Source organism: Petaurus breviceps, unplaced genomic scaffold, assembly GCF_028583685.1.
Source record: "Petaurus breviceps papuanus isolate PSGF00001 unplaced genomic scaffold, PetGlider_PUasm1.0 213, whole genome shotgun sequence".
In the NCBI taxonomy this organism is placed as follows: Eukaryota; Metazoa; Chordata; class Mammalia; order Diprotodontia; family Petauridae; genus Petaurus; species Petaurus breviceps.
In genome coordinates, this window is record NW_027185860.1 from 6,216,911 (window position 1) to 6,240,052 (window position 23,142).

General features: G+C 36.2%; 1 pseudogene; it reads right to left on the bottom strand.

The window, feature by feature from the left end:
• Positions 1-15,978: 15,978 nt before the first annotated feature.
• LOC138165561 (14-3-3 protein zeta/delta pseudogene) lies at positions 15,979-16,817 on the bottom strand (annotated as a pseudogene).
• Between the last annotated feature and the right edge of the window lie 6,325 nt (positions 16,818-23,142).

The window sequence follows — 23,142 nt, forward strand, 5'->3', positions numbered from 1 at the left end:
TACAACGCAGGTGCTAAGTGGAAAAAGTCTCTCTTTGGTTTTTTGGTCTGTTTGTGATAAGTTATTAGTTAGGAATTGGGATGTTACTGAATGATGCAGGGGCATCACGGAATTTTTCAGGAAACAAGTTTTTGACAAGCACATTCCTCATCATAGGGGTGTAGGAGGAGTAAGCCTGTAGGAGAATTATTAGGAAAAGGGGAGGCATGGGAGCTTTAGCCTAAGGTAATCTATGACTTAAAATCACAGACATTTTATGTGGTATCACAATAGAGTTGATTGTTAGGAAATGGTAATGATAAATTAATTATCAACTCCTCAGCAATATTTAGAAATGAGGAGTGGTACACATGTATGAGGAGGGTAAGCAGAAATTCCCTGGTTCTTCCTGTTATTCAAAGAAGTAGTTGAGACCTGGGTGTTCTTAGAAGTATGTGCCATATTTGAGGTTCTCACCCTCTAAACTTTAGCCATTTCAGTTTTACCCTCACTCAACATTCCATTTTTGAGTTGATTTACTTGCCAAGTGTGAAGGTCTTTTAGCTCAGAATTTTGGCCAACATAAAATTCAAAGCAGCATAACTAGTTTTGGTTCTCCCTGTTGGTCAGAGTAGGGGTTGTTAGTCTAAAAGTCTGATGGGTTATAGATGAGTAAGGAATGGTCTTTTAAATCTCTCTTAAATTGCATACTATTAATTATTTGTAATATATAAAATGTTTCTATATAAGGTAAAGGAAATATCTTTGAAATTACATTATAAATGTAGTAAACTAGGTGATGTTGTGGATAGTGAACTGAACCTAGAATCAGGAAAAAAAATCCTACCTCATATACTCATTAACTGTGTGACCTTGAGCAAGTCACTTAACCTTGTTTACTTTAGTTTTTGCATCTTTAAAATTAGCTGGAGAATGGGGCAGCTAGGTGATGAAATGAGTAGAGTGCCAACCCCAGAGTAAAGAGACCTGAGTTCAGATGTGGCCTCAGACACTTACACACACACACACACACACACACACACACACACACACACACACAATACTACACATGTGACCTTGTGTAAGTTACTTAACCCCAATTGCCCTTCAAAAAGCAAAAAAAAAAAAAAAACATGAGCTGGAGAAAAAAATGGCAAGCTAGTCCAGTATTTTTGCCAAGAAAATGGGATTTTAAAGAGTCACACACTGATAAACCACAGATAAATTTTGCTAATGTCCCAAAGGGCATTAGCTTTGTGCCAGTCAAGCAAGATTTTAAAATTTATTTTGGTCATTTCTAAAAGTACCAGGAAAAGACATTGGGTAATAAAATAGGAAGTCTGAGATAAAAGTCTTTCTCCTAAATAAAACTTTTCAGGTTTTGATGAATTCATTTGCAGCAAATTATGTAGCAAATGTGAACTGTATTTTCCACAAATTTGGAGAACATAAACTATTAATCCCATTGGCAAGGAATAAGGATTAGAACTGCCCTACACACTTGATAGCTAGATAATCCTGAATCAGGATAACAGCATCTACACCTGTTCTATGGTATACTAAATGGAGGCTTTTAAACTGTGTTTAAAACTACGTTGACATAGTTACATGCAATCTGAAAAATGTATTTAATTTAACTCATTCAAATATACCACTAGTATACTGAGGATACAGAAAAGCAAATCTGAGTGAAAAAGAATGATGTTGTGGTGAGCGGCTAGGTGGTGCAGTGAGTAAGAGCACTGGCCCCAGAGTATAGAGAACCTGGGATCGATTGCAGGCTCAGATACTTAAGACCCACAAAAAAAAAAAGAAAAAAAAAACTGGCTGTTTAACATTGAGCAATTTACTTAACACCAATTGCTTAAAAAAAAAAAGGCATGATATTTTTAATCTTTGATCCTGTCCACACAGCAAAATAATATGAAATGTCACATCCACTTCATTGAGTCTGTGCATGAAGAAAATACCATTAAAAAAAAAGCTACAATAAAATTCCAAAGAATCAAAAACTAGTAACTAGGTTGCTGGTTTAATACAAAATTTTAATTCATTCTGAGGTGGCTGAGAAGATGAGATAGAATACTCCCTTACCTACTTTTTAGTATTTTAAGTGTTATTTAATAGTTTAATAATTATTTTTTCCATAATGTCCCCCTTAAACTTCAAATTATACTGCTCTTTTCTTTCTATGTTTCAATCTCTCCCTCTATTTCTTCTTTGCGACTCTTTACTTTGAATGGTTCTGTTTGTAAAATAAATGATTAAATGAGAAATCATAAAGGAACAAAGGTGTGTGTGCCTAGACACATTTATAAATTCATTTATGCCTAGGGGAAGCTAGGTGGCACAGTGAACAGAGAACCTGCCCTGGAGTCAGGAGGACCCGAGTTTAAGTCCAACCACAGACACTTGACCCTTACTAGCTATGTGAACCTGGGAAAGTCACTTAACCGCAATTGCCCTCCAAAATAATATGTGTGTATGTATATATGTATATGTATGTATATATGTGTATATATTTATATATGTGTATATATGTATGCATATATGTAGATATGAATATATGGATATACATCTATCTTTGGCAAATGTTTTTTCATTCTACAGACTATGAGAATTTATAACATTTCAACTGAATTTATAAATAAAGGTAAAATGTATAAAAAGTTTTGATAATGCAAACTAGAATTAATCATACATTTAGTGTGGTGTGCAACCTATCAATATATGAATGGTTATAATTTTAATATATATTAAATATGATTGCATAGATGTATTTCTAAACCACCATCCTAGGATAAGTGATTAAGGATACCATGGTCCCCTGAGTTATGGTAGGATTCTTGATGTTCATTTCATATTAATGCTCTGCTTGGAAGATAAAGGAAATTTCAAATCAATCCCACAATTTGTCCCTCTGTTGTCTGATGGGACATCACCTATGAAGAATTGAGCATTGTTTCTTCCCTAAAGTGCACCTTGTTGACCTTTAATATAATGAATGGAATATCTCTCCCTAAGGCAGTTTTCTGTGTTTTTGGTTTTTTCTATGGTTCAATAATAGTCTATGAGGTCTATATGAAAAATCAAATTCTTTTGTGGGCATATAATATCGATTTTATAAAGAATTACATGAAATTTAGTCTAGTAGTAATATAAAAACATCCCATAACCTAACATCTCTGGATTCATACTAGTTATTTTGTTGAAGAATTTCTTGCCATTCACATTGTTCGATTTTGTAGTTTACATTTTCAAAGGCATTATCTAATTCCTATCTTTGCAAAACACAGAGAAGAAATTAAAATTGTGTTGGAGCAAAGATGGCAGAGTACAAACAGGACTTCTGTGACACTCCCACTTCCACCACATTTAATACATGTAAAAATGACTTTAAACAAACTTTAGAGGTACAGAACCCACAAGGTGACAGAGAGAAACTAATCTCCCACTGAGGACAGGCCAGGATACAAGTAGAAAGGAGCCATCACAGCATGCTAGAATGTGGTCCAGCTCTGTGCCCAGAGGGAGAAGCTGCTGAGGACCAGCAGCCACTGCATACTGACAGCTGAAAAGCTATTTGCCTACAGATTTTAGGGGGACCAAGCTACCAGTCAGCAGGTAAATCACTCTTGCTTTCACTTGCTTGGATCTGGATTTGGTATAGGGTTGAGCTTCTGGGGTACTTGACCAGTGAGCTGGAACTTGTGCAGGCTCCAGAGAGGTCACCCAACTAATTGGAGTCAAGAAAACCCCAGCGATTTGGAACAAAGCTCTTCTCTGTAGAAACAGAGTTCTACTGTGACAAAAAGCTCAAATGTCAAATAATTGAGTGCCAACATGAAAAAGCAAAGCAAGCTTAGCAATCCATCTTTAGACTCCTATATCAGGGACAAAAATAAAAACATTGAAGAAGAGAAAGAAAAAAAATGGAACTCCTTCTCCAGGAGCTTCCAAATAAAATGGGTTCTAATTACAGGACATAGAGGAGCTTAAGAAAGATTTTGAAAATCAAATAAGAGAAATGGAGGGAAAATTGGAAATGGAAATGAGAACAATACAAGAAAATCATGAAAAGAGAATCAACAATGTGATTAATGAAATAACACCTTAAAAATAAACTAATTCAAATGGCATAAGAGGCTCAAAAAGCCAATGAGCAGCAGAACCTTAAAAAGCCAAATTTGCCATATGGAAAAATAATCTCAAAAGCTTAATGAAGAGAATAATTCCTTCAGAATTACATTGGAGCAAATGGAAGATAGTGACTATGAGAAATCAAGATGCTATTAAATACAACCAAACAACAAATGGAAAAAATATAAGGCAATGTGTAATATCTCATTGCAAAAACCACTGACCAGGAATAATAATCCAATAGATAACATTTAAAAATTATTGGACAAATTGAAAACCATGATGAAAAAAAGAAGAATCTAGAAATAATCCTTCAAGAAATTCTCAAGGAAAATTGCCCTGATGTTTTAGAACAGGAGGGCAATATAGAGGTTGAATCTACTGATGACCTTTTAAAAAAAGATGCCAAAAAGAAAACTCCTAGGAATGTTATAGCCAGGTTCCAAAGTTCCCAGATGAAGGAAAAAATATTAAAGAAGACAGGAAGAAACAATTTGAATATTGTGGAAACACCATCAGGATAACAAAGGATCTGGCAGCTTCTACATTTAGGGGTGTAAAGGCTTGGAATATGATATTTCTGAGGTGAAAGGAGCTGGTTTAATACCAAGAATCACATACCCAGCAAAACTGAGTATCATGTTTCAGGGGATAATATGGTCAGTGAGTAGAATCAAGGATTTTCAAGTATTCTTGGTGAAAAATCCAGAGTTGAATGGAAAATTTGACATTCAGTTACAAGAAGCAAGAGAAGCATGAGAAGGTACACAGGGAAAAGAAATTATTAGGAAGTTATGAAAGTTGAAATATTTACATCCATACACATAAAAACGATAATTGTAACTTATGAAACTTTTCTCAATATGAGAATAGTGGAAGGGAATATAAATGTGTGAATTTCATATGTGTGTGTGTGTGTGTGTGTGTATATATATATATATATATATATATATATATATATATATACATATACAGGTATACATAGATAGATGGCACAGGACCAATTTCACAGGAGTCCCACAGGATATCCCCTCCTGCAATCTGCTCTCTCCCATATTTTCTCACACACCCCTTTTGAATTTTCCAGTAGGGCATTGTGGATCTCTATGCCCCAGTGTCTGTATATATTTTTTCCCAATTACATATTTGAATTCCAGATTCATTTCCTTCCTCCCTTTGTCACCCACCCTTAGTGGGAAGATAAGCAGTTCAGTATAAGTTGTATATGTATGGCTAATGCAAAACAATAACATAGTAGATATATTGTAAAAGACTGAGTATATTTACCTCCCTCCTATCCCAACTCCCACTTGTCCTCTTCTCTACTTTAATCCTGTCCCTTTTCAAAAAGGGATGATTCCAAATTCCCTCCCCCCAGCCTGCCTTCCCTTCCATTATCCCTCCTCTCTTCCCCTTCCCCCCTATTCTCATGTAGGGTGAGATCCCCTATTTAGTGTGTAATTCCTTCCTTCTCCAAGCCAGATTCAATGAGAATAAGGTTGACCCATTCCCTATTGATTTCCTATTCTTCCCCTCCATTGTATCCATTTTCCCTTGCCTAATCTATATGAGATAGTTTACCCCAATCTATATCTCCCCATCTCCTCTCATTATAGTCTTCTCTCAACTCTTAATTTAACCTTTTGAGTATCATCCATTCCTGTTAAATTGGACCTGTGCTCTCTATGTATACCTGTAAACATATATACTCACATTCACATATGTATTCATATGTATATATGCCCTCATATATATATATTTTTTTTTTCTATTCCCTTCAACTAATTTCATACTGAGAAAAGTTTCGTAAATTACACTTATTGTTTTTCCATGTAGGAATGTTAATAGTTCAACTTTGAAATGTTTTTTTTTTTGTGATTTGTTTTCCCTGTTTACCTTCTCATGCTTATCTTGCTTCTTGTATCTGAATGTCAAATTTTCTATTCAACTCTGGCTTTTTCATCAAGAATGCTTGACAGTCTTCTGTTCCACTGAATGACAGTATTTTACCCTGTGTGAGAGTAATGGAATATAAAGATCCCCCCCGTATTGGCTTAGTTTTCAAATTGATTGTGTTAAAACCCAGAGCTTGTTGATCCCACCTGTGGGATGGACTTGTTGACTTGAAAAGAGAGACACGAACTGGGAGGAGCTGGTGATGTAAATTTGGAGAGACAAGAGAGAGGCAGAAGAACTTTTTGGAAGCAGAACCTTTTGGAGGCAGAGAGAGACTGAGAGGATTGCTAAGGGCCTCTTTGAATTGCCTTGGACTTTTGAGACCTGCCCCCAGAGCTGCCAAGGACTGAGGAGACATGGCTGTTTTGCTGGTACTTTTTCTGTCTGTTTTGATGTTGTTTTGCCAGATATGTCCACTGGTGAAAGACAGTCCTGTTGTTGAAGAAGTTATGGAACCTGGCTGTTGGTTAAGAGCTCCTGAGACTGTCCTGCAGACAGAGAGCGAATACTGTCCACTTGTGAAGGATAGTGCTGTTGTTACAGGGTTCTGGGAACCTTTCTGTCGGTTCAGAAGCCCTGAACAAGGATTTTCTTGTTGTATGTTTACAGAAATCCTGGGAGAGGGTTGTGCTAATATTTTCAGCAGTCCTAGGACTGTTCTGCAAACAGAGGGTGAATTAATGAAGAGACTGGCAATGTATCTTGTGGCCTTGCTAAGCTTTGTCTGCCCAGGAACTAAGATTGCTGAGAACTTGCCTGGTGTCAAGATGAAGAAAAGACCTCCATTTGGGTATTAAGTGCTATACTTAAACTTGTTGTAACTCTAGGGTAGATTCATTTGTGATCCAGGGGTGGGGAACTTTTGACCTTTTTGTGTTCTATGGTTGAACAAATGAATGTACTTTACTTATGATTGGAAACTAATCTCCATTTGAGAAGAGGGGCTTTTTGATGGACCAAATGAATGTACAGCCTAGGGGTGAAGTAGTATTTAGAACAGGGACTTTGTAATTAATTAAATGAATGTGAGGTCCTGGGGTGGGGTAGTACTTGGAGATTATTTAATCACACTTAATAAATGCTGTATTTTGAATTATGTCATATTTTGATCTTTTCTGTTCTTAATTTGTCACTGAATAAAATGGAGAGCACCTATGCTGGTATTTTGAACCTTGGCAAGTTGCCTTTCCTTGGCATTTCATTACACCCTGAAACATGGTACTCAGTTCTGCTGGGTAGATGACTCTTGGTTTTAATTCCAGCTCCTTTTGCCTCCAGAAATCATATTCCAAGCCTTTCAATCCCTCAGTATAACCATGTGCTGGTTTATCCTGATTGTGTTTCCACAATATTCAAATTAGTTTTCCTGGATGCTTGTAATATTCTCTCCCTAATCTGGGAATTCCAGAACCTTGCTATAATCTTTTTGGGATCATTTATCAGGAGGTAATCAGTGGATTTTTTCAACCTCTTTTTTGCCCTTTGCTTCTATAACATCAGGGCATTATTCTTTGAGAATTTCCTGGAGGATGATGTCTAGTTTCTTGTTTGATCATGGCTATTGGGTAGTCCAATAATTTTTAAGTTTTCTGTCCTGGATCTATTTTCCAGGTCACACATTGCTTTCTATTCTTTCTTTTGTTTGGAACTGTTTAACAGCACCTTGATATCTCATGAATTCATTAGCTTTCATTTGCTCCAATCTAATTTGGTATCAATGATTCTCCTCAGTGTCCTTTTGAGATTATTTTTCCATCTGCCTAATTTGGTTTTTAAGGCATTCTTCTCCTCATTGCCTTTTTGACTTTCCTTTGCCGTTTGAGTTAATCTGTTTTTAAAGTGTTATTTTCCTCAGTCAGGCTTTTGACCCTCATTTCATAATTTTATTGCATCGTTCTCATTTCTCTTCCCAGTTTTTCCTCCACTACTCTTACATGCTTCTTAAGGTCCTCTATGACCTTTAACCAGCTCATATTTTCTTTGAAGCTTTTGCTGCAAGTGATTGTGACTTCACTGTCTTCCTCCTGTTCCATGCTTTGATCTTTTTTGTGCCCAAATTATGAGTCTAATGTTGGAATCTTTTGTCTGCTTTGTTTCTTTTGCTTGGTCGGGTCACTACTCTTTCACTTGACTCTTGGCCTTGTTGCCAGAGTAGGACTCTGCAACCTGACAGGGGAGCTTTCATCCCAAATCCTGGGGTTTTCTCAGCTGCTGGAGGTATTAGATGGGTGCCCTCTCTGAGGCTTCCACATGCTCTGCCAAACTGGTCACACAGCCCAGGACTTCCTCCCTAGATTGTAATCCAGATCCAAGCAGGTTAAATAAAGAACAATACCCCTCAGACTGCTCACTTGTTCCCCCTAAACTCTTCAGGCCAAGAGCTGTAGCTGTCACATGGCACTGGGTGGCTCTGCTGCATCTCAGATTCTTCTCCCCACCGGGGGCAAAAGCCGACATACTCACACTTATTGGATACCAAAGTCCAGACTGCACTGACCTCTCACTTTGTCCTTTGCATCTATGCGTTGATAAATCTGTAAAGGACCACAGCTTCTGCTGATCTGGACTCCCTCTGGCTTCTGGCCTCTGGTCAGCATGCTCTGTGGCTAAAATCTCCATGTCATAGGGGTCTGCACTCAGCTCCCATAGAGCGGTGCTGACCAATTTCTGCCAGCCTTCCAGGCTATCTTCAGTGGGAAATTAACTTCTGTGTCTTTTTTTGGTTTCCAAAGTTCCAAAGTTTGTTCAGAGTTTCCTTTTTATATTGATTGGGGAAGGTGGAAGCCAGAGTCACTCAGAGGTCCTGCTTCTACTCTTTCATCTTAACTCTGCCCCGTCATGATTTTCTTACATCATTCTCATTACTGTTTCCAATCTTCCCTCCACTTCTCTTATTTGGTTTTCAAAAAGTTCTTGAAATAAAAATGTTTGTGAAGGGGTAAAAAAACCTCTATTTAAAAGTCAGTGAGATACCCTGAAATTGTTAACTCCTAACTTGTTATTCTTACCTCCCTCTCCAGATCTTATCCTGAATATTCAACAACTAACTTTAACAGAAGCCAAAAATTTGAGCCTGTTTTGTGCTTCCACCTTTTGCAACCAATTCTTAAAGTCTACAAATCCCCTGGCAGTTTCAGGTTGTCCACTTGAGACACTACCCAATATTTCTAGGTACCCATGAACTTTGGCTCTTCTGACCATACATTTTCCCTCCCTGTTGAAACTAGTTGTTACAGATGTGAGCTTGGCTTTTGTCCCCAATATATAGCCAAAAGGCTCTTCCAATTAAAATGCTACACATCTCCTGTGTGAGTTTCGGTCATAAATAACACCTGTTTCTATAAGGGTTGTGTGATGTATGCTCTCAACAGCCTTTGGCCCTTTCAGGTACGTGGCCTGCTATATATTGCTTTACATATTTTAAGGTATTATCATCTTAAAACAAGTTAGTTTTATCATTAGTGCATATGATGTTTGTATGTTATGAAGTCGAGTTTTTTTGAAAAGAATTCAGGAGGCAGAGCTTCTCATAGCAAAGAGAGTTTTACTGATGTAAAAGTGGTGGGCTAGTTCTTAGGGGTGTTATTTATAAAAATTCCAGAGGAAAGACAAAGACTCTGGAGGTAGAGAAGGGCAAGCACATTTATTTTACAGTTCTTTCAACAAGTGGGTGTGCTACCTATACAACAACACACACCACAAAAAAAGTTAGTGATTTAAATCCCTATTCCAAAATGCAAAATCCCTCTCTCATATCCTCATTGGCTGAGTACTCTGAGGTATTCAACTTTCTGTCATGCCTATTTCATGTTTCCCTTGTCATGACCCCCCCCCCCCGTATAAAGCATATTAAGCGTGCATACACAGAGTCTGACTGACCTACTTACCCAATCTTAACACTGACCCAGTTGAGACTATTTTCCCCCATTCTAAGAATTGTTTTGCAAAAAGCCCCCTATTTTTTTTAAGCAATTGGGGTTAAGTAACTTGTTCAAGGTTACCTGGACAGTTATTATTTCTGGGTGTGGTGCTGAGTATCTGAGCCCAGATTTGATCCAGGTCATCCCCGACACTGGAGCCAGTGCTTTTACTCACTGAGCCACCTGGCCGCCCCTAAGCAATTGGGGTTAAGTAACTTGCTCAAGGTTACATGGCCAGGTGTTTCTGGGTGGGTGCTAAGTGTCTGAGCCCAGGATTCGATCTCCAGGTCTTTTCAACACTGGAGCCGGTGCTTTTACTCGCTGTGCTACCTGGCTGCCCCAAAAGCCCCCTATTTTAAGAATTGTTTTGGAGAAAAGAAGTTAGTTCTTTGAGAAGAAACCCACTTTCCTGCACCTGTGTGGAAACATATTTTTTTTTTAATCTCACAAGGGTAATGCCAATTTTTAGAAAGACAGAGGCTAACATTTATAAACAAGTGTTGGGTGCTTAATGAGGGGTGGTGTGTTCTCCTACATGGGTAAGCAAGGGGAGCGAGGAAAGGAAAACAAGTGTACTGGGTGCATCCAGAAAAATTCAAGGAGGTTTTCACATAAAAGGGGACTTAGCTTGCAGCATTTAAGGATATAACCACAAACCTTAAGGTTTAGTTAGGGATACAGTATATTGGCTAAACTAACAAAATTTTCTTGTTAACAGGTTGAGACCTCTGTTACTGGGCATATTTAGGTTTTATCCAGGATCTCATTGTTTCTGGGAAGAGTTCTGCCTTCTAATTTCCACACAAGTAGATGTATGTCTTTGCCATTTAATATATAGCAGCTTTCTGATTTTTCTATTTCTTTTGGCTATCAATGAATCATTTGTCCCTATGAGATATTTTTTCAGAGATTAACAATATAAAATGGAAATAATTTCATTAAAGATTAAATTTAGATACAAAGCGTCATATAATTAAATTTTGTAAAGTTTAAGAGACTTACAAAACTGTTATAAATTAAAAAGGTTTGGAATAGCTGTAACTTGTTCTACTGAAGGGAATAACCATGTGGTTAAGATCACAGATTCACTAAAGAATTTAAAAAGGGAAATTTTCTAAGATTTCATGATCTTGCCTAGCTTTTTTTGACATTTATTTTCTGTAAATCATGATTGTTTCTTTTCAATACTACTACTATCCCATGTTTGTTACTTCACCTTTATCATTCATTACTTATTCTTACTGATATTTTTCCTGCCAGTTAATTCTTTCTCTGTTAATTTTAATTTTCTAAGGTAATTAATTTTATTCATTCCCTTGATGATTACGTTTTGTTCTCTTTAAGCTTCTATTAACCAGCATTTACATCTTCACATCCTGTATTTTTTTTTTGTAGAGTAAGCTAGTTAAAAGTAGTCATAAAAAATCAATACTATGTTAGTGTGAAAGAATACCTTCTATGATTGTAAAATTGAGATGACAGAGTAGCTAAAAGATGTACTATGAGTTGCTCCTCTAAAATTCTTCCAAAAACATCTATAAAATGCATGAGACTGATATCTTGATATGATATCAAGAGAATCTTGATAAGATAAATAAATATGATATATGAGAATCTTGACAAAAAAAAATTAAAAGTCAAATTCAGTGCTTTCTTCACCCCAGGCTGGGAGAAAAAGTTTGGCTGAGGTCTTTGAACACTGGGAATGAGGTCTGGCTAAGAACCTATTGGGTATTGCATTCCATTGTGTTTTGGTCCATGTCTGGAGACTGGGTCTAACTAGATGTATTGGGACATAGGAAGTTTTGTTGCTGTTGTTGTTATTGTTGTCTGAGTCTCTTTATCACCAATGTGATACCCATAGTAGCCACTATGAATATGTGTGCATATTTCCAATAAAAAATAAAAAAGCAAAATATAAATAACTCTCTTCCTCAAAGACAAAACCAAAATATTTATTTGGGTGCTGAAAAGCCTATTCCATCATGGTAACAATGAAGTTTATACATATCACCAAATGAGGGCCCACTGCCATCTTGAAGCCTTCCTTCTGTTAGGCCTCCCCACAAACAAGCTCCCCTATGCACATTTCCTCCTTTTTCACTCACACTGGCTGCTCTGCCTCAGCTCTGCCTCTCTCTCCCAGCTCTGTCTCACTGTTTCTTCCTGCTCTACACTCTGGCAAGTTCCTCCCACCATGGGCTCCATGTGATTCAAACTGCATTGCAGCAGTCAGCTGGCCCTGTGCTCAAAGCAGATCACATAGGCTAATCTCCCCATTCCATTAACATTACAGTCACAAATCAGAACTCTACAGCTCTAGAGCTGTATTTTGGAAATACATTAACTCATCCTGGGCATCATCTTAAAAGTAAAAATTTTTCCATCTTGTATATTTATCACGTTCTTCTTAGAAATATAATTATATTTATACATGTCTTATATTTTCTATTAGATTATGAGCTTCTTAAGTATAGGATCTTGTGATTCATTGTAAATCTCTCAGAGCATAACTTGGTAACTTGAAGATAAGCATTTATTCATTAACAATTTATGGAATGAAAGTGATGTACTCAAAGAAACAGTCGTGAACACACATAGGCGCATATATATACATATATACACATATTTACACACATATGTATATAGATATGTGTGCATGAATATATGTGTGTAGGTGTATATGAATATAAACACACACACATATATATGTATATATATATACACACATTCCAAATCCATTAATTTTATTATTTTTCTTTCTATAAATAATTGGTCTTATTTTTATCATGACTGTATCTTTTTGCAATGTGTTTCACAAATAACACATGGCCAGTACAGAAGGTTTTGGACTCCTCTAACAGCTCACTCTTGATCTTGTTAAAGAGAAAGGACAGGATGATATCTTTGAAGGGGTAAACAATATTATTTTACTCTAGTTTAGTATTATCAAGAGGTAGCTTCTGATAATGGGATTATCAGCTCCTACAACCATTCCCTAATCAACCTTCTTACTGGGGCTGAAAAGAAGATGGGCAGGGGACAACTACCCCTATTGAGGCCAACAAAGATATTCAAAACATTCCAGCTTCTGCACTCACATAAAACCCCTGAAGCCTAAACAGGGACCAGTTGAGGCAAGTACATACATGCCTGTATGCATTACCCAAATTCCAGATGGGTTCCTCCCTCACTGAACAGTGTCCACTTATTTATAGGGCAAAAGACAAAGAAGGCATCATACCAAAAGAGAACTCATAGGTTAGCTTTGGCAATATCACCATTTGGTGCAAAGGCAATAAATATCACATTATGTCAAACCATATCTCACTGTGCAGTCTCAGTAACATTACTCATCACTATAATTCTAGTAATTACTGTATATGATTTGGGAGTTCTTCTGATATTAGTTATCTAACAGGTGGAAACTAGACATTGCCATGGTTATGGCTCCTGAGAAACTAAACTCTAGTTTGTTTGTTCCTTTGTTTTGCTTTTTATTTTCCCCTGGGGGGGGGGGAGGCAGGCAATTGGGCTTAGGTGATTTGCCCAAGGTAACACGGCTATTAAGTGTTTAGTGTCTGAGACCATATTTGAACTCGGGTCCTCCTGATTCCAGGGCCAGTGCTCTATTCACTGCTCCACCTAGCTGTCCCTAAACTCTAGTATTTTTTCATTATTTTCTTGCATCACTAATATTTCTATTTGCAAATTTTCCTCTACTTACCTTAATTGCTTTTCAAAATCATTTTTGAACTCTTTCATGTCCTGAAACCAATTCATATATTTTCTTCGAGACTTTTGATGTAGGAGCTTTGACTCTGTTGTTTTCTTCTGGTTGTATATTTTGATCTTCCTTATCACCAAAGATTATATAGTCTGACTTTTTTTATGCTATTTACTCATTTTCCCAATCAAATACTTGAAGTTCTTACTCACTGAGAAGGCAGGACTCTGCTTCCAGTAGGGGTAGGGGTGGCTCTACTGACACAGGTTGCAGTGGTTTTGTGTTAGCCCCTGGATCTCCTACTGTCTGTGGGCCCAGAGCTTAGAAGCAACTACTTCTGCTGCTGCTGAGGTTGGACTGCATATTACTTTTTCATCCAGGTCCCACAGAATTTCACCACTGACTTCCACACTGTTCTCAGTATTAATTGGTTGAGAAGTATGGAATTGCAATAGCTACCAGAGATTCAGTACCCTGAGGCATGCTCCAGCTCTGTCCACATCTGGCAAAGTCCATGCCAACCTACATTCTGTTCCTATTTCAGTTTTAGGTATCCTTCCTTTTAGCCTCACAGGCTTTCTTGGTTTTGATATGTGTTTCACTCTGTCATTTTGTGCATTCTACAGATCTAGAATTTGATTAGAATCAATTTTAAAGGTATTTAGAGGACTTTGTTGGTGAGCTCAAGCAAATCCCTGCTTTTATTCCACCATCTTGGCTCCCTGAACTCTGAAAAGGATAACAAAATCCTCCTTACTTACACACTGGTAGCATCTTTTTTTTTTTTTAAGTGGAACATATGATTTTATTCAGACTACCACCTGTTGTTTTAAAAGAGTAACTGAGGGGTGGCTAGGTGGTGCAGTGAGTAGAGCACTGGCCCTGGAGTCAGAGGATGTGAGTTTGTATCTGGTTTCAGACACAACACAAATACTATTGTGACCCTGGGCAACTCATTAATCCCAATTGCCCTACAAAAAGCAAAACAATTTTAAAAAATAAAATAAATTTTAAAAATAGAGTAACTGAAAATCCAGCTGGTGGAGAGGGAAGCAATTTTCGGAACAATATGTAACACATGGAACTCTTGCCATTTGATAATTTTTCACTTAAACTTTTTTTTTAGACCATTATAGCTACCAGTGGGAAGTAAATCTTCCAAATGTACCGTTTCCTTTAGAGAAGTTTCGGAACTAAAGTTCTGATTTACATGAAAAGCTATAGAGAAGGTAGTTGAAAAGTCCACTCATAAAACTTTTATTCCACTTACATCAACTTAATACACATGTTCTTAACAATTATGCTTGGATTGTTCATGAACATTTCATAAGACATTAAACAAAGCTTGCCATCATCTCAAGTTATTACCCTCTTAACTATATTTACAACACATGCATATTAGACAAATATAAAAAAAACACAAAAGCAAAAAACCTAAAAAAAATTAAATACATGTTTTTTTGTTGTTGTTTTACTTCTGTGCTTGATATACAGTGACTTTATGAATATCAAGGAATTCATTTTTACTGCATCTTTACTTGTACATTTGTTCTTAGGCTACCTAAAAAAATGAAATACAAATAAAATGTGTGTAGCAAAAATAATGAAAGCGAACAGCACGTAACTTTATCAATAATGAAATGTGAACCATTTCTGCCCTTCTCCAGAGTAAACTGACTGAGTTAAAACTTTGTCTTAAGGAACACTTTTGCCACTGCAATCATAAAGGTATAAACTTTGAGATTGTGTATTCCACAAATACACATGGAATGACATGTAGTATCTATGGAACATCTGTTTCTACCACAGCCATGAGTGCTCCAATCCTAAAGTACTCACAATAACTACACCTGTGGCTGGAACCAATTATCCCTTTATCATTCCCCCCACCACCACCACCATGACAGACCAATATGTAGGCAGTTTTCTTTGTTTAGACCTGGAAGCTGCTTTAACACTGGCCTTGTGAAACCACAATGTACCAAAATTACTATGCCAAACATGCAAAATGCATATAAAAATTCCATATCCCCATATTGGCCACCTTAGATGCAAACAGATAACCACCCGAATGTTAACTGGCTGTACTGCCCTAATATTAAACATAAAAACCACATGGGAAATATAGAAATCCAAATAGAAGTAATATAAACCTGTCATAAATTGTAAAGAAAAAACTATTTGTAGGAAAGCATGGATGACAAATAGTCTACTGTGTACATTTTAGAATGAATCAAACAAAAGTTGAAAGACTGGTTAATTCTCCCCTGCTCCTGCTTCAGCTTCATCTCCTTGCATGTCTGATATCCACAATGTCAGGTTATCTCTCAGTAATTGCATTATTAGTGTGCTGTCTTTGTATGATTCTTCACTTAAGGTATCAAGTTCAGCAATGGCTTCATCAAAAGCTTTCTTTGCAAGGGAGCAGACTTTCTCTGGAAAGTTCAGGATCTCATAATAGAAGACAGAGAAGTTCAATGACAGACCCAATCTTATAGGATGCGTTAGTTGCATCTCCTTTTTGCTGATTTCAAATGCTTCTTTATATGCTTGTTTTGACTGATCCACTATTCCTTTCTTGTCATCACTTGCAGCAACCTCAGCCAAATAACGGTAGTAGTCTCCCTTCATATTCAAATAGAAAACTTTGCTTTTGCTTGTGAAGCATTAGGAATCAAAAACTTTTCCAATAGAGACAGTACATCATTGCAGATATCTCTTCGTTCAGTCTCAATTTTCTTTTTTGCATTATCCAGCCATCTGCAGTTTTTTTTTTCTCAGCACCTTCTGTCCTTTGCTCAATATTTGAAACAACCCTCCAAGATGACCTTCGGGCCCCTATGACATTTTTGTAGACAACGGAGAGAAGATTCCTCTCTTCATGGGATAATTCAGCTCCTTGCTCTGTTACAGACTTCATGGGCTGCCATGTCCTCATATCTCTCAGCCTGCTCAACCAAGTTGCCCTTCTGCATTAGCTCATTTTTATCAATGACTGAATTCCCTGTGCTCGGAATGAGTGGCTGTGGCCAGACTAACTGGGGGTTGAGCGGTCGGCGGTGGCAGGGGGTGGTAGCATCTTTTCTATGTTCCATGTAAGTTGAGAGGATTTGTGCTCACAAAAGTTGTTGCACTCTCCTGTCCTAGCATCAGCCATGGGGAAAGTCTTTTGTTTTTCTTTTTACATCCAGCCAAGACTACACTGCTGAAAAGTAAGAATTTTGAACAATTATAAAGCAACTTTAGATGATGTAGGAAGGAAATTGTGGGTCTATTAACTTGGCCCAATGTTGGTATTGCAAGTATTAATATATTCCTGCTTGTAAAATTAGTTGTCGTTATTCTAAAAATTAAAAACAGATAAATTTTGAAAAGAGAAGCCCATACAATGTCATTTTAAATCTAGTAAATTGTCATATAAATACCATCTGTGGAATAATTTTTTCTGTAAAATTATACATTACATGAACATTTTTGTAGAATGTTTCACATTATGACTAAATATAAGCTGTTTCTTTTCCAAAACAGACATGACATTATTTATAAAGTGAATCAGACATTTTTAGTTTGAAACAAAATTCTGTGGTTCCCCCTTCCCCTCATTTCACCTTCTATTTTTTTCATGTGAATGAAAATCCCTCATCAATTTAGTCAATCTTTATCCTCTTAAATTTTTTTCTTAATAGCTCCAAAGACACTCCACCTGCGAAATTATCAGGACGAATATTACAAGGGAGAAGATTTATATATAAGCAAATATTGTTTATTGGAAATCCAAACATAGAAAGGAGGTTTTTAGGGGAGGGGATGCCAATCTTTGTATTTCAAAAAGATATTTTTTTCCTAAAAAATAATTCTGAAAATTATCCTAAACCTTGGTATAACACTCTGAAGTACATTAAAAAATGCTTAGTTGTGAAGCATGAATTGCAAAACCATTTGCTAGGTACTAGGGACAGAAATTTTTTAAAAAGACAATAAAGTCCTGGAATTTACATTGTATTAGAGAAATGCAAAATATACATAGGCAAATAAATATAATGTATATTCAGAGTAATGGAAACTACTTATAAGGGGGAAAGTATACTAATAATGGAAGAATAAAGAAATTTTGCAAGTAGCATAAGAAACCTAAGCTTGATTTGAAAGAAATTGGAAATTATACTTGGCAGATGTAAGGAATAGATCTACATTCCAAGTGTGTGTTCACTTTGCAAAGGAAAAATTATAAATAAAATGTTGAATAAAGGGAACATATAGCAGCCCATTTAGACATATGTGATTAAAGGATTGAATGAGGAATATTGTGAAAGTTTTAAAACACCAGGCAGACTCTATATCTCAGAGGCAGTGGGTAACACCAATGAGAATATATTTGTGTGTGTGTGTGTGTGTGTGTGTGTGGTATGTATGAAAAAAGAGCTTTTGCAATTTGTCACCTATTTGGAGGATGGATTAGGGATACCAAGAAACTGGTATACCAAATAAGAAACTATTGTATAAATCCAACTGAGAGGATCTGAAATCCTAACCACTAAGGCTGAGTGGACAGCAGAGGCAGGTGAAAGTAATAAATGATACTTATCTTTTTAAATGGAGAAAATAAACAAGAATGAAAAATAAGGATGACACAAAGGTGATGAACCCTTCTCTTGTTGTACTCAATGGTATAATGCTAAGATCCCAAATATCTGTATTTCTGCTTTTCTCTCTGTTTCTCATTCTCCCTTTACCTCTAACTGTTACTATATACTTGGGAACCTGCTGAAAATTACCAAAGATCAGATCGAAGTAGGGGAAATACAGAGAGAAGATTTGGGAAAAGCATAGAGACAAAAGACTATATTTAGGAGAACTTAATCTACTTCTACTTTTTTCTATGTGTTATAAGCTATTCAAGTTACATAAATATTTAGCTGACGAACACCAAATTATATCACAATGTTTTTGGATAGAAAATCATCAGAAGAAATTTGGATGAAGAATTTTCTTTTTCATGGTATGTGACCCGTTTTTGCTACTTTACCCTCCTTTTTTTCTGCTCTAAGATGCCTTTAAGATAAGTTACTTTCATCAAAATTTTCTTCAAATAACTTATTTCAAGTCACATAAATAATAACAGAAGATACAGGATATTGAATAAACATCATCTGTCTTAGTACTGTTATAAGTATAATACAACCTACTATATCCCTTCTCTTATGAAAAATTTTATATCAAAGTTATACAAATTTACACAATCACACAAAGTTGCCACATTTCTATTTTCCAACATTTCTTGCTTTGTGTGGACTACAAGCCATTAAGTTTATGAACCCCATGCTATTTTGTTTCTCCTCTCAAGTTTTGAGTGGAGAGCGAAATCCCAGATTGTTTGAAATGTGTATATGGTTAATCATAATTAATATTTTTATTTTTTTTTAATATGGACTTTATAAAATGTTTACAAATTGGGAAACACTGCATCAAGAAATAATCTTTCTACTGTCTTTAGGCATCTTAATAGCGGAACCATAGTATCTTGCAATCAACTTAATTGATTGTATGGAAATCAATCATTTCAAGTAGTAGAAAACCATTTAATTTATTGCCTGAATAGAGCCAAATGCTTTCTAGTATTTATAGAAATACAGGCTCCACAAAGGATATATGATTTCATCAGGGTAGATATACCATGCACCAAAGCAGATTTCCACTTATCAGTGCCTGATTGAGGTACTCAGGGTTAAGATAATTTTCCTAGCATCACATATATAGTAAGGATCAGAATTTGGATTTCAACTTCCTGATTCCAGGCTTCTCTACTGAAATTCTCTTTACATTCTAGTTACTAATTTTGCAAAATTTGAGCTATGCAACTGCAAACATAGTTTGTAAAATAGACTTATTATGGTTGGTTGTTTGTTGTCCTTTGCTGCTGAAGAGAAACAAAATGATATTATTATGTTGGAGTCAAGGTACAGTATATAAGAGCATGAACTCAGAAGACTTTACCACCGGTTAGGTAAAAATAATACATATGAACATTTGGAGTGAAAATTTCTCTAATTTCAAACATCTCATATTTCTTTTGAGCTACTGCAATTCTATTTCATTCATAATCAAAATTCCTCCTTTGATGTAGGCATTTCATGCTGATCAGTCCTTTTCCAGTATCTTCCATGTTTCACAATCAATTCCAAAGTTCTTCAAAGAGACCTTGAGAATGTCCTTGTTTTACTTCTTCTGACCACCATATGAGCACCTGCTTTGTATGAGTTCTCAGTAAAATATTCTTTTAAGAAAATGGACATCTGGCATTTGAACAATGTGGCCAGCCCATTGGAGTTGTGCTCTCTTTATCAGAGTTTGAGTTCTTTGAAGTTTGGCTCAGGAAAGGGCCTCAGTTTCTGGTATTTCATCTTGTTAAGTGATATGCAGAATCTTCTCAAAATAACTCAAATGGAAGAAATTCAGGTTCTTTGCATGAAACTGGTAGATTGTCCTGGTTACCCAGGCAGAACACCAGTTTGGTGGACTGCCTAATACCTCTTATCTCCCACACTTCTCTAAAATACTGAAACTTGAAAAGGTTACAAACGAAGACCAAAGTGGAGGGATAGTTTCTACGTGATTTTTTGTTGTTTGTTTTTTCACAGATTGTTGTACTCCCAATGCAGTCTCTGAAGCTGAGATTAAAAAAAAAGGATGGATTTATTCTCTGATTTTGTGCTAAATTTTGCCTAACAATTAATACCAAAAAATATAGGCATTTAACCATCCAATACCACATCATCCATATGCGAAACCATTGGTTACAGCAAATGGAGATCTTTTTGAATACTGTGAATAAGTTCACTTACCTGGACAGTATTTTTTCCAGGGATATTACACATAAACGATGCGGTGGACACATTCATTGCCATAGAAATAAACTTATGCAGCCTTACATAAGCTTACTGTAACTGTATATATAACTTCAGTAGAAATGCCGAAATTTATATCCGAAAGACCTGAGTTTAAATTCTGCCTCAGAAATATTTAATAACTGTGTCATCAGGTAAGTCACAAATCCTTACTTAGCTTCAACTTCTTTATCTGTAATACAGGACAACTACGGACATTTCGCTCCCAGGATTTTTCCAGGATCAAATGAGATAACACATGTAAACCACTTACAAATGTTACTCATCATCACCATTATCCCATTATTGATGGTGATAACGGTGGTGGTGATGGTAGTAGTAGTAGGGATGGGTGATTGGGTGCCTGTGCTTGAGCTCCAGTTCCAAAATCTCATTTCCCTCTAGCCTCAAAACACAATATCAAGCAGTTTCTCTCCAGCTCAAGGGGAGCATCCTGTTGCAAAATATTTATCTCTCTTTCTGATAAAGTAGCCAGGTGCACCTATAAAATTTGCTACTTCAAACTAGCTGTGTACTAGCTGAACTGATGGTGTACTGGGTCATAAAAATATTTACTACTCATTGACCTTTCCTATGTATCCTAGACTTAGTTATATGTACACTCCCTTAAGTTTATCTTGTCTAACAAGACATTTATGAAAGCAGACTGGGTATTTCTCAGTCAGCCCTGACGATAGCTGACTTAGGCACATGTCAGGTCTAAATCACACCTTCCTGTCTCCCCCCCCCCCCCCCACACCCTGTAGGCTATTTCCCAGTGAACTCTGCGTAAAATACCTGTGCAGTGGAGATGAAAATGCAGGTTCCTTTAAGAACTGACGACTCCTTAAACAATCCCTAATCATTTAATGACTCACCTAGCTAAAATATTTGACAAATGTTTTATTATAGTTTATCTATATAAACTTTAACTGTACACTCTAAGGTTTCAGGTTGCCTAACAAGTCTTGCTCACTGCATAGCATAACAATAAATCTTTGCCACCTTGACTTGGAGAATGCTTGAGTGCATGAATTCATTCCAGGCAACTTTAACCTGGGAAATCTGGTCTCCTGCTTCCTGGATCCCTGTAGGTTTCTTCCTCAACATTTCTGTCCCCTATTCAGTGGGAATAGTATATAGAGCATCACAAAACTCCTTGTGAAGTTTTATTCTTTTATAGCTTTGGAAGTATAAATACTATAAACCTGAAGGAAATAATGAAAGGTTAATTGTAAAAAATATTCATATATCCCTTATTAAAATTTAACATAGTTACCATCTTCTGTCACATATAATTCAATCACGTGATAGAATTTGCCAAAGAAGAGGACTCCTGTGTGAATCTACAGATCTTAGAAAGTCATACAGACACTGCTGCACATGAAATGTAGAGAGACAAAATGTTAAAATTATAGTTATGAATGTACTTTTCAAAATTCAACAATGTGATAATATGATTTTAATTGTAAATAATTATATTTTTTTTACTTTTGGAAGTGTGCAGTATTTATACTTGTGAAGTTATTAAAACTGAAAACTGCACTAAGACTTTTGAAACTTCCTATACTATTTACCAACTTTCAGGTTATGAGTTGAAAAAAGAAAAAAAGAAAAAGGAGTGTGGTATGTTGAGGTCATATACCTTGAAAGATCAATGAACAAAATGCAATAAATAACTGCCAGATATAATTAAGGGAAACATTTAGTGCTGAATAAAGTAAAATGTTTAATGAATGAATGGTTCTTTTTCGAGCTATTTCATATATTCTCAAAGTTTAATGTAAATCTGTTTTGCTGCCTAAATTCTGATTAGTCCTAAGCAGCATCACTCTGAGAGGTTTTTAAAAAAGAAAGAAACAAACAAACAAATACATGAGTGAACAAAAGACTTTAAAAATCATAGAAAGTCAATCATGTCAGGTCAAATAGGTCTCGTGACATGCCAGTTAGTGATCTAAGTGAAAATTACATAGATTCTATTTCCTTTGAATTTCATAAACATTTGGCAAGTGTATTTAATTTTACTAAACTAAAATATGTTTTGAAAAGTTTGTCACATTCTCAAGTGAAAAGCACTCATATTTTCCCAATATTGATATGTTCATTACAGTTAGGTAGGCAAAAGTGAACATTACTATGACAGGCAATAAATAATATTGCATATTGCTCCAATTGTTGCCTATACTGATATGATAAATTACTCTTTAACTATAGTTAAAACTGTATCTGAGATCACAATTCAATCATGGGACTTCTAAATATTTCTAAAGAGCTTTTCCTAATTACCCCCCCCACCCCAGCCCCAGCTTCTTTCCTTTTTCAAAACTCAAATAGCACTTTGTACCATTCCTATGCATCTATTATTACCAGAAATAATGCGACAAGGCAGTTAACCCCTAGGGATAGGAAACATCCACTATTCTACATAGCCCTAAAGAGAGGAGCAAACTTATTCCTGCTGTAAAGCTATGGGAAGGCAGTGAATAAAAGCAAGGAGATTTAGAGCTTGTGCCACAGTGTTTTCATAATCTAG